Raw genomic sequence first — 21,089 nt, 5'->3', positions numbered from 1 at the left:
CCAAGCGCTCACTTGATTGAAAGCCCACGAAATTGCAGCTGAACTAAGCCGAAAGAAGAATGAGCTTTCTCTCGCGATGGGCCGGGCAGTGGCAAACCAAGGTAGCGTGAGATTCTGGCGGAGTGGCTCAGGTCAGCGACAGAGATGGCTTTGAAGGCAGGGAATTGGGCACCGTGTCCCCGGATGAATCAAGGGAGATAGCATTTATTGTAGTGCAGCCACGCGTGGAACCCTTGTTAGCTCTGGCAAAAGTCGATAGACGATAGCAGCCGAGCCGTAAAAGACATGGTAAAAATGAAGATAAATACAAAAAACATTGGTGGCGAACATCCTCCCAAGTGTGGCACAGCTTCACAAAGGCCGACCTAGAATGCCCCAAGCTAGTGTGGCTGCAGAAAAAAAAAAAAAGAAAGCTGCGGGGAATTGAGCGGCCGAGAAGGATGCAACGAGTATGGAAGAATAGGAATTAATGAAACTGGAGTCGAAGAAGATAAAAAAGCCCCCTCCCCCCCCCCCCAAAAAAAAAAAAAAGCGACAAGCCTTGAAATTCGAGAACGGGATTACCGGGGCCTGAAAATGATGCAGGCACTGATATTAAGCAGATAGCTTTTGAAGAGCTTTAGTTGTTTTCTCGTGAGGCGGTTGCCACTTTTCTCGACGATAAAGGAAAGGATGGCAGATGGCACGCGGTCGCTGATACAGCGACACAGCTATGAGAATGAAAACTACCTTACAGCACGGCACAGCAAGCGATCTAGAGTTTCTAATACACATGCATGTCTGACTCTCTGCCACTTGTCAGAATTGTAGCAAGTCTAATTTTCTCTTTCGTTGAAAGAACGTCCTGCCTCAAATCCCGACTTGAATGCTAGTTTTCTTTCGTTTTTTTTTAACGATCCTTATTTGCCTTTTTAACAGTACTTTCAAGTCCTCTGTCACAAAATTAAGTTTTGACAGGGGAGGTAACAGGTGGCAGCCAGCCGCTCGACAACTTGCTTGGAGCAGGATGGCGGTATAATAAATGCTACCTTGGCACTGAAGGTGTGGGAATTGGTCGAATATTAAAAAATTCTGAAACCATTACGGACCCAAGCAAAGTTGCTGATATTATGAACAATTATTTCCACTCTGTGTTCTCTCCCAGAGATGAGACAGCTAACATATTATTGCCATCCACTTCAGACCCAGACTTTATTACGTTTGAAGGTGTCTTGTCACTCGTACTAAACCTGAAAGAAAAATCGGCTTCAGGTCTAGATAATATTCCCAATTCCTTCCTTCGCCGCTATGCTGAACCAGTGTCGCATATATTAGTATCCATTTTTAGCCTCTCGTTACGCACTGCTATTTTACCGGATGACTGGCGTATTGCTCGTGTTATAGCGGTTCACAAGAAACGGGATCGTCTCTTAATGGAAAACTACCGTCCTATATCCTTAATCTCCACGTGCTGTAAATTATTAGAGCATATCATGTCTCATTTTCTTACAAATGTTCTAGAAAGTAACCATTTGCTGTCTCCATTCCAACATGGATTTCATAAAGGATTATCTATGTGTTCCCAACTAGTAACAACAGTCCATGACATTGCTAAAGTTCTTGACTCAGCTGGCCAAGTCGATCTCATTTTTCTTGACTTTAGCAAGGCTTAAGATCGGGTTCCTAATAGAAAACTTTTGACTAAACTTAAACATTTCGGTATTCCTTCCTACATAATGAATTGGATCAATGCGTACCTCTCAAATCGTACCCAGTTTGTCGACATCAGAGAGCATTGTTCCAATACTTTACCGGTTTCATCGGGAGTTCCACAGGGAAGCGTTTTAGGGCCTATCCTTTTCCTAATCTACGTTAACGACATAATTACTCACATTCATCCCGATATTAACATCCGCCTCTTTGCAGATGATTGCCTTCTCTATAAACAAATAACATGTGAACAAGACCAAATAAATTTACTCGACAGTCTAACGAATATCAGTGATGGTGTGCGGTATCGGGCATGACACTGAACTCCCAAAAAACAGTACTGCTCTGCGTCACAAATAAAAAGCATCCCTGTGTATTTTCTTATGTTATCGATGGTCACCCTTTAAAGCAAGTAGATGAATACAAATACCTGGGAATTACAACTACTAACACTCTTTCGTGGTCTAAACATATAACAAACATTTGTGCATCTGCTACACGTAAACTTGGCTTTTTAAGACACAAGCTAAAATGGGCACCTTCCAACCTAAAACTTCAAGCCTACAAAGCATTTATCTTGCGGAAACTCGAGTATGCTTCAGTGGTTTGGGACCCCTTCTACGTAAAAGACAAACAAAAGCTGGAAATGGTCCAAAAACATGCAGTTCAGTTCATATTTAATAAATATAGAGCTACTGATTCTCTATCAAAGGTTCTGTCAGATAATAACATCCCAACACTGGAAACTAGGCGGAACATTGCACGACTTAAATTTTTATTTGCAATTTACAAAAAGTGTCTGCACATCAACTCACAAAATTATATTCAGCCATTTTTATCGCGCTCATCAAGACACAGGCATGCCCATAATTTGCTCCCTTATACTGCGCGCACTAATTTGTTCGAATACTCCATTTTTCCATGAAGAATAACAGAGTGGAACAAACTGCCTGCAGCCGTTTTTTCTTTGGAAAGTTTTGATTATGGTGTAACAAACGCATTATATTTGTGATGTTTTTTTTACTTTTCTGCTGTTTTTACCCTTATTTACATGTCCTATTGTTGTGTAATGTTATATTTTGTGTTCTTGTACGGCATTCATTTACTGGTTGGGATTTGCTGCTGTGTGATCCCTTTTATTTTTTCTTCTGTTAAATCAAGCGCCCATTTCAAGTATGTTTTTTTTTTTTTTAAAGCTGACCTGCTTTGTTTCTGTATATTCCCACCGCTTGGTCTTCTGAGACTGCAGTATTTTCAAATAAATAAATAAAAGATTTGCTCAAAGCATCTACAAATAAGTAAAAAAAAACTGACGTGTGTTGTTTATTTTTTTACTTATCTTTTACTATAGTCTCGATTGAGCAGTACGGCAGGATAAACAGCTTATCATTCGAGGTTCAAAATTTCAGTAGAGATCGAAATGTCACTAACACAACTAAAGGAATAAAGCATATGGAATCAGACAGGGGCTTTATGGATCACATCTACAGAGGAGGGCGAAGCGGTGAGCTAGTACTTCACTTCGACGTCAGGTAGGGAAGTTTTTTTTAGATACTTTCGTTTGGTTTGCATTACATTCCAGGAAGACAAGGGGTTCATCTACATAGCTGAAAGTTTTAGCGAATACTTGAGTAAATGATTAAAGCGGGTCACACATAGGCCAATTGTCCGATGTAGGTTGTCAAGGCTTTCGGCAGCATCCCGTGTTCGCTATGTTGCGTAACATGTCTTCATGAAATTAAGTTTCATTTCAGCTTATTTTAACTTCTTTTCCTAACAATTCGTTATTCTCACATTCTTTAGAGCCCTTTCGTCAGGCTGGGGGATAGACAAAAGAATCCGCCCAAGAGAAGGAAAGTAGCAGCATAAGCGTGAAAGGAAAGGGTGTGGAAGGAAAAAAAGGAATGAGCTGAGAGGCAGGAAAAAATAATGAAAGCAAGCAAGCAAAAAAATAAATTTGCCAAGCCAAATTTGCGAAACTAAGCTCAAGACATTGTAAATGTGCAATTAAAACGCTTCATTCCTGTTGATTGCTCTGCATTGTACTCGTGCTTATGCAAGCTATCTTAGACTGAAATATAGACCAGAGGACAACCTAAATAAAAATTATGCAATGAACAACTGCACCCACGAGCGCGGGTCACTGGGCGCACGGCGGTCCCAGTAGACGTGCATTACATTTATCGGGCATGCTAATTGGCACCATGCAGATAGCGCTGATGCCTATGAGTTGCCCAATTTCTTTAAACATTTTTTTTTACGGGTTGAGAAAGGATGCTAATGCAGGGGCAGGTAGTGTGTCCTCTTTCGGGAAAAATGCTTCGCGAAAAATCTGGACGCGCAAACTGGCATGATTGCGAGCTCACTGCTCGTTGGACGGCAGCGATCCAAACTTAGCTTCGCTTCATAAAGCTTATTCGAGGACGTGAAAAATACTTTATCAGGCCTGTGACAAATGTGTGCAACAGCAGCAACCCAGGGACTGCAACTTAGAAATTCATTTGTGACCACAGAATGCCGCGAATCAAAAGAACCGCTAATGCGCCTCGCACACAGCAGATCCTACGCATCTCCGTTGCACAGCTGGCGCACGGGTCACTACGAAACTGTTCTTCCCGCCGCGAGGGGCGCACGCGTCGCGCCGCACCACGAGTTACTTCTGCACGGTGCCCATAGAGTCTCTCCGCAGCAGAAGGGATTTTTAGCTTCTGAAATAAGCCAGGTGCTGGAGCTGGAGATGATTGTTTCTTCAGAGAGGAATACATGTCTCTGCTTATGCTAGTGCAGGTACCGGGCAAGGACCTGAAACCTTGCATTGACTACAGCAGCTTACTTTTATAACCTTGCGTGAAAGGATCACAGTGCTTGAAAAAAGTTATTTTGTTTATTTGTGGCTATGTTGAGATGTGCCTCATTGCTCTAATGAGAAGTAATCTTTTCTTAATATTCAGAATAGCACCTTTTGCTGAAAAAAAAAATCTGCCAGTTCCGGTTGAGCAGGTTTCCAGATTGTGCTATAAGCAAGGGCTTTGTCACACCCAAAATTGTACTATTGTTGCTCAACTTAAAAGCCTGGTGGTGTTCTTTGGTTGGCCATGTACTGCCTTGGCGGAGGTGGGGGCTAGGACCTGATCGCTAATGCTCCACTGAGGACACTTGCAAGCTATACAGGTCATCAGGGTTTGACTATGAGCCAGACTGCAACTCTGACACCCATTCGTGGTGAATCAATCAGCTGCGACCTCTTCGTGGCGTCTTCTTGGCGGCGGACAAGCTGTTACGACTGGGATCTCAGCCGAAGTTCATGTGACGCGCCTCCAGCCGATCGAGGCAGATCAAAGGGGGGCCGGTGAGCAGCGGCCATCAAGGACGGCGACGACGACAGACATTCCATTCCCACATGCTGGGCGGTCAGTTACCCTGCCGGGCCGGAACGGGTGAAGCGACCCTCGTCATGCCTTTATTCTCCCATAGGAGGGCGACTCTTGTGAGGCGTTCATCTCTGCTTGACAAGAGCGTCAACTAACCTTCTTGACAGAGGGAACTGAGAAAAGAACGAAGCCGATTCCTGGAACGGGAGATGCACGCTGCTTAGCCCCAGTAGCGGAATGATCGGTCAAGAGCTTTGACATTCCCGAGGGCACCTCAGGCGAGGGCCGGTTTTCTGCGGGTGCCGAACTTGCACCAATAACCAGGCACAACATCGACATTGCCACCAGCAGTGCTGACCCTCACCACTCCTCTGAAAAGCTGCGAGGAGGTTCCAGTGATGCCTCTGGCAGTGGGCCGGGCCTCTGTTGACCGCACATGCCCACTGATTGGACTGGCCCAATTGAACTTCATTTCTCCACCTAGGGAACCGGGGATTCCAGACGCTTTATTAAAGCGCGGAACTGTATCCACGGTAGCTAAGTAGCTCGGTAGCTAAGTAGCTCAGCTCCGCTCTTCTCGTCTGAGTTCTTCTGCCTGTTTTGACATGTAAATAGTGTATATAAGACGTCTTCTTTGTCAAATCTACTTGCTGCTCCCCGTCTGATGTCTTGACCGCTGATCGCGCTACCCAGAAGTCTTAGCCCCCGAAACCGATCGCATCAGCATAAAGAAAACGCTTTGCTGATTGCGAGCAATAGTGGTGTGGTGGTCTTTTTCTTGTAGGCAGCGGCTGTACACAGTTCATGCTGCCACAGTAAATATAGAAGTTCTGGCTTGGGTCTCTGAATAAATAAATTCAGAAGAAATTGCATGTAAAAGGGCTATTAATGATCTTGCATTAAAGGACTACGATGGCAAACCGATGGCGCTGAGGGAAAATGGTAGTAGTGCCACGCGATTAGTTTGCGTTGGCTGTGGAGGCAAGCTAGAACACTTAGCGACGACTTGCAAATGTCTTGGCACACACCTCTAGGACTCATTTCATGCTTTCTGTCGCTGTTTGTGTGTATGTTTACTCTGGGACTCATTCACACTGTGTGAAAGTGCTCCTCACTCCACCCCACCCCCCTTCATCCTCCTCTGAAAGTTGGAACATTGAACATGCCCCCTCCCTCTTGTGCAAGTTAAAAAAATCTTCAAATTTTTGATATCAGAAGATTGGCAGGTATGTAGATGTTAACATTGGTGCTGGATCTGTGTTGTACAGCTTACTTAGTTCGAAAATACTGCTGTCTTGTCATATAGGCAGTGTGTATGTGGAGGCACAATAGGGAGGTCTAAAGGTGAATACAGGCGTTAACGTGGAAATAACAAGTAGGCCACTGGAATTTGAATTCACCAGCAGTGCAAGGGAATAACTACGTATGTCCTTTCAATGGGCACTATGGCTTTTATGGCAAGGGCCTTTTTGTGAAACAACTTGAGCCGAGCATCAGTGTAACCAGATGGCGCAGCATTCTTTATGCTTGAACTAAGCAAAAGCAGATGGCTGACACAAGAGAGCTCTGAGAATTTGATACCTTCGGCTAGATCTAGCGGTACACAACAGCTTTTGCCCAGCTGCCGTGAAGCTTTATGTAAGGAAAATAGAGCAGGTGCTTAAATTGGCCTGACACAAGAGCCACATACCAGACGGCTAAGGTCACAGATATGGTATGGTACTATATATTGTAAGGCTGTGATGTTAGAGTTAAGAACCAGCCGCTCATGACTTGCACATAGCAGCGTGAAAGACATTGCTACAGAGCAGACCTTATACACACTGCTGAGCAGAAAGTTGATTGTTGCCACAAATTGAGCATATGAGAAGAGGCATAAGCTCATTTCTTTCTTAAGCTATCTTTTGCAACATTTGACGACCATAGAGTAAGCCAAGCTTTACTGAGTTAGTACTTAGGGTAGTGCAAATACTGTTCAGCTCTGCATAGCTTGAAAGATGTCATTTGAACTCAGATTGCCTGAAAACACTGCACTTGAAATCAAAAGCTTTTTTTTTTTTTCAGATGCAGTTGAGCAGCCCGCCGTGAAGTTCCTGGAGAGCACAACAAATTCGAAGCGGCACAGCTCTGTCAACCGCTGTCTCACAGACATGTTGAGAGTTAAGAAATGAGGGCCAAGTAAAAAAGAAATTTTTACTGTTGACGCTGCTGCTTCTGTTCTTCCTGCACCTTCGTTTTGAGGTCTCCGACCTTGAAGTAGAGAAGTGGGTTTCTTAACCATAGGGCCTGTGGACCAAAGTTTTTCAAATGGAGGTCTGCAAAACACCTACGCCCACAAAAAAAGGTCACACAATAGCTCTTGCCTGGCTAAGTTTTGTAGGGTTAAAAGCATGTAGGCTCAAAGCTGCATTTAGTTTCTCCAAGCAAAAGAAGTACGAGAAGTGTGTGGAAATAAAGAGCGCGCGAAAGGACAGGAGAGCATCTGCAACATTTGTTGCTGGCATCTAAAACTCGCTCTAGCTGTACTGCTCAATGGGGCAGCAAATGCAAAACATCTTGGGTCCCCGATGAGCGAGCGGCGCAGTGTTGGGAGCAGTCGAATCCTTGTCACTAGAGTGGCATGCTGCAAAACATGTAGAACCATATTTCTATATACACACAGTCGTATAAACTCCGTATCATACGAAGTCCGTACAATTTCTGTATCGTACGAAATCTGTATGATTTCTATATCAATGGAGTTCTGTACGATTTCTGTACCATGCGGAATTCCGTACGATTTCTTTATCATACAGAGTTCCGTATTCCAATAATTGCGTAGGAACGGAAAATACGGATTCCATATATGCGGATTTTTTCAGTAGGGATGGCCCTCCACGCGGGTCGACGCACGGCTTCAGCGTGTCGCGGACACAGCCAGCCAAAGCAACTCTGAGCAGTGAGCTGGCCTCTTGTGCAACCGCCTCAGGGTCACATTGGGAGGTCGAGCGGCGCCCAGCGAGACCCTTTCACGGTGACCCAGAGCACTCCTACGAGGGGCTACAAAGAGACTGTCTCGAGGTATAGGCTCTGAAAGGGTCGCTCGGCGGAGCTACTGCTCTTATGGCAGAAAAATAGAAACTGGGAATATGGGGCTGCGCCGGCTGCGCGTTATTGTTGCATTGCCCCATTCCCTTCCGTGGTACTGCAGAGCTCTCGCCCTCCATCTGCGGAGCGTAGAAGTGTACTGACAGCGTGTAACCCGTTATTGACTATAGATTATTAACGATGCGCTAATATTGTTGCGTACACTACCAGACACCCTTATAGTGAATGGGGAAGCTATTCCGGTCTCAAAGGACTTACGTGGCAAGATCAGCCGGAAGTCTTGTAGGGAAAGAAGGGGGTGATCGTTTGGTGCCCAGATTTTGCCGGTTGAAGTCAGAGTAAAGGTCGGAGTAGGAACTAACAAACAAAACAAACTTTATATACAGCAAGAGAAGATACTGAGGAATTAACACTAACACTTCAAATATACAGACAAGAGCTTCACTAAAAGGCAATTAAAAACACGCAACTAAAGAGGCCTTCATAACATTACAGCCTTACACAATACACGAAACAGTTAAACAAACACCAAATTGTTCACTGGGTGCTGTCGCATGCCGACGTCGTGTGGCCGCCCTGTAGACGAGCGCCGCTCCCTCGCTGATCTCGCAGGCTTGCCGAACAGCGGGTTGGCTCGGGGAGCTGAGCCACGGCCGTGGCTGAGCAGTAGCCTCGCAACACTCACGCTAACACTGCCTGGCTGGCTGAAGCCACGCGACCTCAATAAATACGGCGCGCCACATCTGTCTGTTACAACGCGCCAAGGCAGGCGCGGACATACACGTAACTTTAACGGCGAGTGGTCTCTGGTCCTCTCGTCCAGACGCGCGTCGTCATTGGTTAGGCTAAGCAGAGCTTTCTCGAGATGACCAGCATCTTCCGGCCGGTTGTGTTTGGGTGAGTCACATTCACCGCCGAGTGATGAGGAGGGAGAGACAGCGATGCGCACAAGGCTACGCGCCCTCTTCGCGAGGAAAAGATGTTTCTCCAATGTTGTGGAACGCTCTACGCATATGTAGCGCGAAGTTCCTTCGCGCCGCGCTGAATTATTAAATATGGGCGCCGAATTCGTGGCACAGCGGTGCTGTTTCCTAAAAACATGCTGACGAACTTGAATAAGGTTGAAATGTTCGTTAACAACGTGTAGTCTCAAGCAGACGGTCGACAGCTACGATACACGAGGGGACACGATGCGCGCGCTTCGGAAGTCAGCGATCGCATTGCATTAGCCTCGTCCTTAGTATTAGTTAGTCATTTTAAAGCGGCTCTACAACACCTCCCAAGCATTGCTCACAAACTATCTCAGTCGCTAGATTATGCTGCGATACATATTTGAACGTCATAACACACGTCTACGCACAGTAGAAGCCCCACAATAATATTCAAAAGCTGGCGCCCTCTTTCCTTCGACTTTTACCATCCTCCACCTCCTCTGTGCAACGATACTACGTATTAGCGTTTTCGAAAGACTATTGGTCGGCTTCTTTGCGACGTCAAGCATTCAATAAACAACCACTTATAAACTATTTGAAATATGATTAACTTTTTTTACCAGGAAAGAAAACTAGGACGTTTTGTAGACAGAAACATTTTTCGAAAGCTTTTTTCCTTGCACCTCCGGTCTCGCGCGCGCACTATAACCACGGGAACCACGGCGCGGTCGCGCGCTGCGACCTCGTTTCAGTTCTCTGCGGGTATCTTCTAGAACAGTATACTGCGGGGCACTCTCCTTCTGTGTATGTTCTTGTTTCTTGTGTCTCCCATGCGAAATGGACCTGGAAGTCTTCTTACCGGTCTCCAGCATTAGGTCGGTGCCTTAAATGCCGTGCCCTAGTGCACCGCGGAGTACGTAGTGCAGCAAAATTTCGCAGGCAATTAACCGCTCCATTCCCGTCTCCACCAAACGAAGATACGCACCTCGGATCGAGTCAAGGCGACAACATAATAAAAAAAGCGCGAACAAACGGGGACGACAGGAAGAAACCACAGGTGTTTACTAGCCTGACAATATCGCACAGATAAACGGCGGTTTTACAGGTGCAATAAGTTAGTAATTGTTGGGATGCATCATTACTGTGGCGGCTTTTAAAATCCTACCTTCTGAGCTGTTGACTTGATTGCGTCAGACTACTCACAGAGGTTGCATTTTGTCTCGTAGTAAGTTTGTAGCGTATAAAATTTTGCCTTATAGTAAATTAGCTAGGACAACTGTACCTTCCTGCCTGTTTGCAGGGCGTTCATGCAGGCATTTGCTGTATGGTCCATCATGGCCATCATGCTTATTGCATATGTGATGCAACAGGCTGCACCACATGCTCATGATCAAGTCAACAGCACCCTGGCCCAGAGCAGCAACATAGTAAACTTGACTTGTGATTGTCTCGATCCATGGTTCTATTGTTTCACAGCCCTTTGACCTGCTCACAGTTTTCAACTTCTTAAGTCCAGTGCAGAATAGTGTAACGACAATGTGTTCGCACTAATTAATAAAGCAAGCAACTGCACGCATCTTCAGTAATGTGCCAGGCATCAAAGGAGTGCTGTATGTGCGGTTTGCAGTTCTTGTAATATATCCAGATAGCTTGGCGGTGGTCTGTTGATAAAATAAATTAAACCCTCATTACAAATTAATAAATCTCAGTAAATGCACCTCTTCTCCAATGATTTGCAACGAATAAACATTGTGTAATTCAATTGTTTTTATTGTATAATGACGAATGTGATTCTTTTTATGTATATATCTCAGTAAATGCACCTCTTCTCCAATGATTTGCAACGAATAAACATTTTGTAATTCAATTGTTTTTATTGGATAATGACGAATTTGATTCTTTTTATGTATACACATGCAAGCAGCACTTGTCAAGGGTACTCTTGGTGAGCTTACAAATATTTTATCTTAATAATATACAGAAATTGTCGTCTGTTGAGGCCAGGTGTTCCTTCCCCATGCTCGCGTTATTGGGCACTGCAGCTGACTACACAGAGCTAATGTGAATTGCAGCTTGCCAATCTTCATATTGCAGCATTGCTTTGCCTGTCCTATTCTTACCTGTTTCATTGTAGGATATCATCCGTCTGAATGAGAACAGCGGTGTAAGTGCAGTACTTGGCGCTGTAGCCGAGGGAGTCGCAATGCCCATCTCTTGCGAGGTCCACTTCCATTCCATAAAGCTGGCTGATGATCTACACCTGCTGTTCCTGGAAAAGCTGGGAAAAAATAAATGTGCATATGTAAGCTGCTTGTAACATTGCCCCGAACTGTGTCACTCATTGCACTGCTGCATTCGCGCTCGCCGGTTTTTCAGTTTAGCTCCTCCCCCCCCCCTGTTCTGCAGGAAAAATCCAGCTGTGTATATTCAACCAACACTTACGCTTCCGATCGGCAGCCAATCGCTTAGGGATTACCCACCCCCCTCCTTTTCCTGAAGAGTAAACCCCGTGGCAATTTTTTTTTTCTGTTTCCATCTCTTCATTCCCGACGGTGTCCCTCCTTTCTTCTTCGTTCTTTTATCAACCGCCTATCTCGATCTGTTTTCACGTGTTTGTGTCCCGGCCGCCTCGGTTGGTGAACTTGGACGCGGCTCCATCCACGGGACATTTCAGGGTGTGCTCTTTGCAAACACCGCACGGCGTAAACAATAAAGCTACATGGCGGGAGCCACGCCGTGATCATAATTGGGCACCGAAGAGAGTTTGTTTACTTCCTGTCGGCTCGCGCGTTCTCCGTTTTCCTGCTGTCATAACGCCGAACGACGCCATCCAAACTACACCACTGCGCATAACTACGCACTCCCCTTCTCCTCATCCCCCCCCCCCCCCCTTTTTAAGTATTGATTGTTATCTTTCACGAAGGCGTCAAACGCAAGGTAAGCCTAAACACGAGGGTTTCAAGGTTCGAGCGAGGGGCACGAGAGAGTTTCCCTCCGCAACGCCCGGAATACCGCTCTCTGCCATCTCGATTCTGAATTTTTAGTCTTTCGCTGATATCTCGTACCCTCGCTGCAGCTCGGATATTATGGACCCCGAGCTCGAGCAGCGATTTCGGCAAATGAGTGCTGAGATGGGACTCGACCCCCGTAAGTACACGCTGTTCTATCAAGAATCCGGTACTGAATCCGGTACTGAACCCCGACGATGATAGTATATACGACTTATATGGGAGCATTGGTGCGTACGGTCGACTGACAGTAAGAAATATCAGAATTTTATCGTAAGCTCACCGCTGAATTATTTTCAGCAGAGTAATTCAGTGATCATGACAAATCCCGCTCATCTACACGAAGCCGAGCAAGATCGTCGGAGCTAAAAAAATATTCCACACTGTATACTGCGATAAAGCCTCTTAACCTAGTATTATCTGAAGCTGTAAGGACCTCACTGCGTAATCGAAGCGGCGAGTGTTTAATTGGAGAACCATGGATTCGGGACTTCATTGCCAGCTCACAACAGCTGCTAGAGTTGGAAGCTCCTACCACGCATGTAGTCTACTGATGTCACATGACCATCGGACTAATTACTGACCTGCTATGTCACCTATATCTACCTCATGCCATATACATGCTCTTGATTCTTTACTCACAACTCCAAAGCCACATTTTCTGCAACACGGATACTTTAATAGTATCACGTTAAAATACGTAGAATATCGGGCCTTTGCTTCGGCACGGAACGCCTGATGCCACGCTCACAGACTGTGTACCGAAGCGCTGTGCATTTACATTCCCAGCGAACCGACGAATGATATCGCACTCAACGCTTGCTGCATTGCTAGACTCTCATGTCCTCACCCCGAGCTCTCATTTTAACAGGCCACGAAATGGCCATATACCGCAATTTCTGGCAAAGAGACAGTATCTGCTGTGCTGTAAACATAAATAGGTATCCCACTTGTTGCTTAGTAGTTGTTCCCTCTAGCTCAATGAAAACAGTTGGGTTTTCACACTGCATCCTGCTATGCAGCATAAAACGATGGTGGTGTTCGCGCTATTGAATTTTAAACCGCAAACTTATACGCATATATGAACTCTGTCCTGTATGCTTCCCAGTTTACTGTGTACATCATCTTTTAGCTGATGTTATTTTCCTTAAACCATATGTTTTATTGGTGGCGAAGGTTTACAAAACGCGGAGGAAAAAGCTTTTATTTCCGCGCAGTCATATTAATTTCTCTTAACTACAGCAATGTATGAGGGGCTCTGTATGCTCATTACGCTGATAACGATAACATGCTACTGTAGAGCTCACCAGAGGTAAATTTATTTTTCTCAGGAGCATCCCCTGAAAGTTTCCTGTAGATACTATTTTCAGAGGAGGAGCAGGCTGGCTTAGTTTATGAGCAACGCAGCAAAGGGACTCAGGGGATGAGAAATGCCGTAGAAGAGGTCTCCGGAAATTTCGACTACCTGGGGTTCTTTAACGTGCACTGACATCGCACAGCACACAGATGCCTTGCTTTTCGCTTTCATCGCAAAGCGGCTGCTGCGGCCGGGATTCGATCCCGCATCCTTGGGCACCGCAGCCGAGTGCCCTAGACACTTCACCACCGCGGCGAGGCCGTTAAGAAAAATGGAACAGTGACGCTGAACCTGAGGCGCGTGCCCTTTCAAAGCGTATAAGTTTACGGTTTTAAATTCAACAGCGCTAGCACCACCATCGTTTTATGCTGCATACCAGGATGCAGTGTGAAAACGCAACTGCGAGGCAAATGTGTATTGTATTGGTCGAAACGAGAAATAGATTGGTTTGGGCATTTTAAACCTAAGGAAGCATTAGTTTGCTTATGAAGATTATTCAGGATGTTTCATGTAAATATAGCGAAGACTTGAAAGTAAGTGTGTGGGATGCACCATGGTAAAAGGAGGAATTTATTTTTTTTTATTATTGTCTGGTGCTTTTTGAGCGCTTATTTATACTTCTTTAATTTGTAGTTTCGATATCAGTAAATATCCGAAATGTTTACGATTAACTGAAGGGCCAATTGTAGATTGGATTCAGAAATAGGTGCCTAGGCTCTGTTTGTTTTTGCAATGCACCGACGTTCTCAAATGTGACGAGTCTGAAACACTGGATTACAACTCCCATAGTAAAACACGGCATTCCTCAAGATGAAAAGATCTTGCAAGGTAAGAACGACAATTTTTCTTAATTTACGCTCATTTCTGATATTGATTGGAGGCATACGTACTTTTCTATACTGTTGAGACACAAAACAGCTGTGGTGGTTACATAAGCAACAGGAGAAATATATAAAATACACTCCTACACAGTCGTGAAGGCGCTTGCGCGCTATATTGCACTGCTTTCAATCGCTTTGCAGAGATTCAAAATACCGCCTCTCATTGTGCTTAAGTTAGCATCCGCCGCTTACTTGGCTAGACTGCGCAATGACAGAGTAAAGAAAACAGAAGCTGCCTCTAAGAGTGCAACCTCACTACTTTTCTTCTCGATTTGCTTTCGATAGTGGCTTGTTGTAGTTTTCTCTAGGTGAGTGTTGTAAACCATTTTTGCGCACAATTCTTGTTTTAAAATTACGCTTTCTTCGGCGTATGAGCGCACAATATTTTTTTTTGTGGAAGAGGTGTGTGGCAGTTATGCAGCACGGTCGCGCAATGACGCCATTATGTGATTTACGTTATATCTATTTGTGGGCCCTGAAAAACTGCCATAAAAATATCATCATCTCTTCTCACCTCCTCCTGCAATAGGTGGCGGGCAGAGCAATTTATTGCTCACTCTGTGGCCGCGAGCCTGGTAGATGATCGCGCAGCTTTTTATCGGTCTTATGCTTCGCCAACAGAATGCCCACTATAATTTCGATGGAAGCCTTCGATAAAAGCAATGCAAAAGGGAAGCGGTTCTGGCGCTGTCTCTAATACACACTGCAGAAATGGACAACAGTGCATCATCACCTTTCTCGTACCTCAGCAGTAGCTGCCAGTAGGACCTTCAATGGTGTTTTCAAAGTTGGATACAGTTTCTGGACGCACCAGTCCGATACACGAAAAGACCGAAATCGACATCCAGGAAGTAAAGGCATGCTGTCTGAAAGGCAAAAGTGCATGTGCAGTGGCTGATGCTGCGCAGACATTCTGAGGCACAGCTTCGCAGGCGCGGAGTGGCGCGGAGGCGGCGCGCGTTTTTTTTTTTAAGAGTGCGTTCTGGTAGTCCGTTGGGTTGGGGGAACAAACAGGAGCACGGACATTATAAAGGACCGCACTGAACGCACTCGATATGTTTGTTTTTTCCGGCAAGTAGAAGAAGGCCCGTAATATGAGAGCTCTGGGAAGCCCAATGCTTTGGCTTGGCCGGAAGTTATACGCCGACGAGCAGACAAACACCACAAGATCAACGCGAAATACAGGCTGCGCCGCAAATTTTCCGGAACAGGCTGCCACAACAGCGCTCGAAGGAAGTCTTGTTTCGCTGGTCTTTTCTGCCGCGGCCGGCAGTTTGGTACTGCTGACGTGCGCCGCTCGCTCGTGAGAAAACACTGGCCTGCACTCAGCTCCTCGCCTCTAAGGCCTGTTCCCTCAGTGGCCATTTATCTTTATTTACCAACTTTTCTTTCGGCAGCTAGTGCTTGTCTTTTGAAACTCGAGCAGTGGTGCGTGACGCCGTGTTTTCTGCAATATTTTTTTCGGTCTGTTAGGCATAAATTTATATTGTATGCATTGACTTCGTCTTCGAGGTAATGCAACTATTTTGCTTTGCATATTGATTTTCCTGTGTGGCGACGGTGTTCAACGGCTGACTACGAAGGATCAGCCTGACTTTACACGCACGATAATTGCATCCGTAAAAGTTCAATAAAATCTTGAGCAAATACACGCGCATAAATTGTGAGACAAGACAAGCACAAATACATGCGGAGTATGACTACTGCTCTTTTTTGCTTAATGAAGAAAAGTAAAGGTGTGGACAGAAATAAAAAGCGCACGTTATTACGCTAATATTCAAATTACGCCGCTTTGATCGAACACAAAGAACGATTGTTTCTCCGTGAGCTAATTCTGTTGTAGAAAACAGCCACATCTGTGTTCTGCGGAATTCCTAACTAGTAAATGCAACGAAGGGAAAATCTTTAAGAACAGTGTTTACTGAACGTCAAAACATTGGACCATAATTCGCGTCCATATTTTCGTTACAGTCTTTTTGAAATATCCCACACTTTCCTAGAATAAAAATGTCTGTAAAAGATGAATTTGCGTAGTGGAGAGCAGAAGAATAACTTTCACCACCTTGGCACCTCCAATGTGCATGTCATGAGGTAGCACATGAGTGCCTTTTGCCTTTCTCTTTGATTTGACGCAGCCTCCGCTGCCATGTCCAAGTTCTAAGCCAATGTAAGTTAATTGATGAGCCACGGCGACAGCCCATGAATTGTCTAGTTTGTGTCTATTATACACTTATGTACTGAGGAAATGAATTTCCAGTAACGCACTGAGCGCTGCGGGCACAGTCAGAGGAGGGAATGAGTGCAGAGAGCGCTAACAAGCAAGTAAATAAAATTTTCCGAGATAACTGCGGAATCCCCGCTGGAGATATGCGTAAGCCTAAGCGTTGCTGTGTTGCCCGCGAGATGCATCAGCTAGATTACGCGAGTGACAGATATTGCGCCTTTCCTTTCCTGTAAACCACTTACAGAACGCCGGTGAACTTTGATGCGCTCAACGCAACACTGGTTGCGTTCAACGGGGGAGGGGGGGGGGGGTGCGATGTACAGTTTTTGTTAAAAGGTTACAGCCCAGAGGGTTTGCTTTAAGCCCTATGCTGTGAGTTCTTTAACAATCGTGGAAGTCCTAGCCATTGGAGAGGGTAGGACGAAAAATTCTCTTGCCTTCAGCAGGTTTGGAATCCTGGGATTGCATTACGAGCCACATAACATGGCTCAGAAGTAGACCCCCTGGACTCTTAACTTTTGACAAAGGGTGTAACACGTGCAGCAGCAGCGCATTGACATTTCTGCACTGAGACACGTGACCAGAAGCGGAGAATTCAAACGAAGTTGGATGACGGCCACTTGTCTCCCAATTACACACCTTATTGGCGCTGATTAATTACCCAATTAACCCACATCAGCCATTTTTCACTTGCACATGTTTCCCTGACCCTCTTATCGATGGTGCAATTTTTTTTAACATACCAACTAGTTCCTCTTTTGCAGGTCCGATAATGTCACCCCTACGCGAAACCCCCCTACATACAGACAAAAGAGTGCTCAGGGCATTGCACTACTGTTCATGTGGTGGCGCGCGCCACTGTAGAAGGAGCGGGTAGCGGAAGCGGGTTGTTGTTGTTGTTGAAAACTTTTATTGTCCAACAGAGAAGGACCACACCACCGGGGCCGCTCTGTCTTACCCCCCTGTAAAGGGGAGGGGACTTAGCGGCCCAGCCGCACGGGATGGTCGCATTATATGCTGGCCGGTTCGGTTTCGCCGGCGGCCTCTGCTGCCAGTTGGACGGCGGTGAGTTGGAGCTCAGGGTCCGAGCTTCGCAATAAGGTTTCCCAGGCTTCCCTGCTGCTAATGTTTTGCGCCCTGCCTGGGGAGTAAGCGCACTCCCAAATTATATGGTCGAGGGTTCCTCTCGCCCCACACTTTTTACATTTATCGTCCTCGCAGTCCGATCGGATATGTTTATTTAGTACTGGGTTTGGGTATACTCCAGTCTGTAGGCGTCTCCACGCCATTGCCTGGCCTCTATTTAACGCCGTGTTTGGTGGGTGAAAACGCCTCCGGCATTGCCTGCAGTGCTCTGTAATGTCTTGATACGAGATTAATCGCCCTTCTCTATTATGTTCTGCCTGAGCCGAGCCATCCTGTACAGCTCGGAGGTACAGATCTCGAGCTGCACTGTGGGCCACCTCGTTACCTCCTGACAGATTCGTGCGCCGGGGTCCAGATGATGTTGATCGTCCTATCAATCACTCCTTGTGTTAAAATTTTGGTGGTGAGGTGGTTTACCCTCCCCCTACTGAAATTTTGGATTGCAGTTTTACTGTCGCTAATAATATATCTAGCTTTGGTGCCAACGCAAGCGATCGCTATCGCAGCTTCCTCCGCTATCTCGGTTTCTTTCCCTAGTATGGTAGCCACCGTGATGAGGGTGCCTCCCCCATCTACCGCCGCTATGGTCATGTATCGACTGTGTCTGTTTCCTGCCGCATCTACGCAGGCAACTTCATTTGGGGGTTTGCTCCGATATATTGTTTCTATCGCTTCCGCCCTTTTCTGTCGCCTTTCCCTATTAAACTCAGGGTGCATGTTTTTGGGTAGGGGAAGGATTCTTAGGTGCGCCCTGATTTTCCTGTCAATGTCAACCCTTTCCTTTTGCCCCCTGTCTGTGGCTATTCCAAGGTTACTTAGCGTAGCTCTTCCCACTCGCGTCGTGCTGAGTCTTTCAAGTTGCGAGGTTTTAACCGCTTCCGTGATTTCTGAAATCGTATTGTGCAGTCCTAGGGCCAGTAGCTGCTCCGTCGATGTACATGTTGGGAGGCCTAGGGCCTTTTGACGCATTTTCTGATGAGCGCGTCTATCTTTCTCCTCTCATCTGCCTTTAGGTTCAGATATGGCGTGGCGTAGCCCACTCTGCTAATGATGAAGGCTTGTACCAATCTCAGGAGGTTTTTTTCCTTGAGGCCGCCTCCGTTACGTGAGACCCTCCTGATGAGGTTTAATGTCTGGGTCGCGTGGTTTTCTAATTTTTTAATGGTGATCGTGTTCCTTCCGTGTGTTTGTAAGTGAAGTCCCAATATTCTTATTGTCTCTACTTTTGGTATCTCCATTCCTTCCACGTACACCTGTGGGTCAAAGGGAGGTTTGTTCCTGAGTGCCTTGTCATTATACACGAAGATTTCTGATTTTTCAGGCGCACATTTAAGTCCTCTGTCCGCCGTGTACTTAGAGACGACATCTGCTGCCGCCTGCAGCGTTTCATTGATCTCTGCGTCGCTCCCTCTGTTGATCCAGAGATTGATGTCGTCCGCGTACAGGCTGTAATTTAATTTGTAATTCCCAATTTTCCGCAATTCCTTCGGGAGCCCTCTCATGGCCATGTTGAAAAGGGTGGGTGACAGTACCGATCCCTGAGGTGTCCCCCTGTTACCTAGCCTGATCACCCCAGATTGTATTTCCTGGAAAGTTATCACCGAAGCGGCAGCGCGCTGGGCAAGCTCGTAGACGTTCCTAAAATTGTGCCCAAAATTTTTGAGTCGGCAACCCTACATGGCCCATGAGACAGGAAGTCTGAGGCAGGAAGTTATTCACAAAATGTGTCCACGAAAAGTATACTCACAGTCAAGTAATCGGAAGAATTCGAAAGGTGGAGGGGGATGATTGTGGAAAAACATGTAATTAAAGACGTGTGTAGTATGCTGTAAGCAGTTATTTAAGATATTATTCGCAAGACGAAGAACAACAAATGTGAAGAAATAAAATGTAAATATAAAAACAATACGAGATTTTATAAATAATAAGATAATTATTACCAATAAAAAAAATTGATAAAATGAAATACAAATGAAGGCTAATTATGAAATCAAATAAAAGATACGGCAGGTCTAATGTCGCAACAGCTCCGGCTTTTACTTTTCGCCAGTGTAGGTTCTGCACTGCACTCACAATTTTCGGCCATTGACTTTTCAGCCGAAAAGTGTTTTCTCGCACCTTGAGCTCAACTGTCAATGCTTTCCTCTTAACAAAATTATTCATCTCATAGTTCGTAGCGAATCGCATCTATAGGAAGTAAATTTTAGGCGACCGCCATTGCAAAAATGCAGTGTGCCACCTGAAGGTTAACCACATAAACTTGTGATATCCTGGGGCAGCGTTTCCAAGAAAGCACATCAACTTTTTCTTTCATTGTCCCTGTGCTTCCCCACGACCTTGCTAAGTAGTAGTTTTCCGGTATAATCTTCAGCTGCATTATACATTTCCCATCGCATCCATCTTTTCGGCTCCCGCGGACTGTTGGTACGTACTAAGATTAGGGTTAATCTCACATTTGCATAATGTTCCAGCTACAAAACTTCAAACATAGAGAAGAAGAAATGGAAAGTGTGAAGCAATTACCATCGAATCAAAGCTTTCATTGTAAGTTCGCAGTAAAATGAGAAAAGTATCACATGTGGAGACCAAGTCACGCGCTTTATCTTCTTTGTGTCTCGGTTGCGGTGCTGCAATATTATATATCCTTACATACAAAAAAAAATTTTACCGCACAGTTGCATTTTAATATCTGGTATGCAGTGGGCAAAAAGACTAAATAGCCGTGATATATTTTTCAAGAATTCACATCAGATCACTCAATCATGGTGGGCTTCATATCTATCACTATTCACCAATGCATTAAAGTAGTTAAGTTTTGTTTCTGCATGATGCTGTAACTACTATTTAGCAGCCAGTTTGAACAATACTATATATTAACGCTTCTGCAATCACACACGAGCGCAATGTACGCGGACTACAAATAAGCAGCCGCTATACGTGTAAGAGCAGTCGTGAAAATTAAATGAAATTCACTGCCGCAAGGGAACACGCAGAAAAAGCCAAATGAAAATGCGACTAAATTTTATATGGCTTTAACAGTTTACCGTGCATTGTGTGAAGCATACTTAAATCTAGCTAAAGTTTGTGCCCTCACGTAATGGTAAGTAATTGGACGCTCTGGACTTAAATTTCGAGCACACCATTTTTATTCAAGAGACAGAAGCGACTGGCATACTAGCGCATACACCACCTGATAAATTATCCCAAATGTCCGCAGCATTTCTTTTAGTTGGTTTTGTCGAAATTTCATCTTACTCGTATTTCCCTCTTTCTCTCTCTTTGCACAGCCGTTTCCACTGAGCCGATGTGGGCTCCTCGCATGAAATCCGCAATAAAGTTTTCCTCAACCTGTGCATAGTTTGGCGGTGGTCATTTCGTTCTAGTGTCGGCCCTA

This window comes from Amblyomma maculatum, chromosome 2 (assembly GCF_055883805.1).
Source record: "Amblyomma maculatum isolate TAMU_Amacu chromosome 2, ASM5588380v1, whole genome shotgun sequence".
NCBI lineage: Eukaryota > Metazoa > Arthropoda > Arachnida > Ixodida > Ixodidae > Amblyomma > Amblyomma maculatum.
This window is presented reverse-complemented; position numbering follows the sequence as displayed.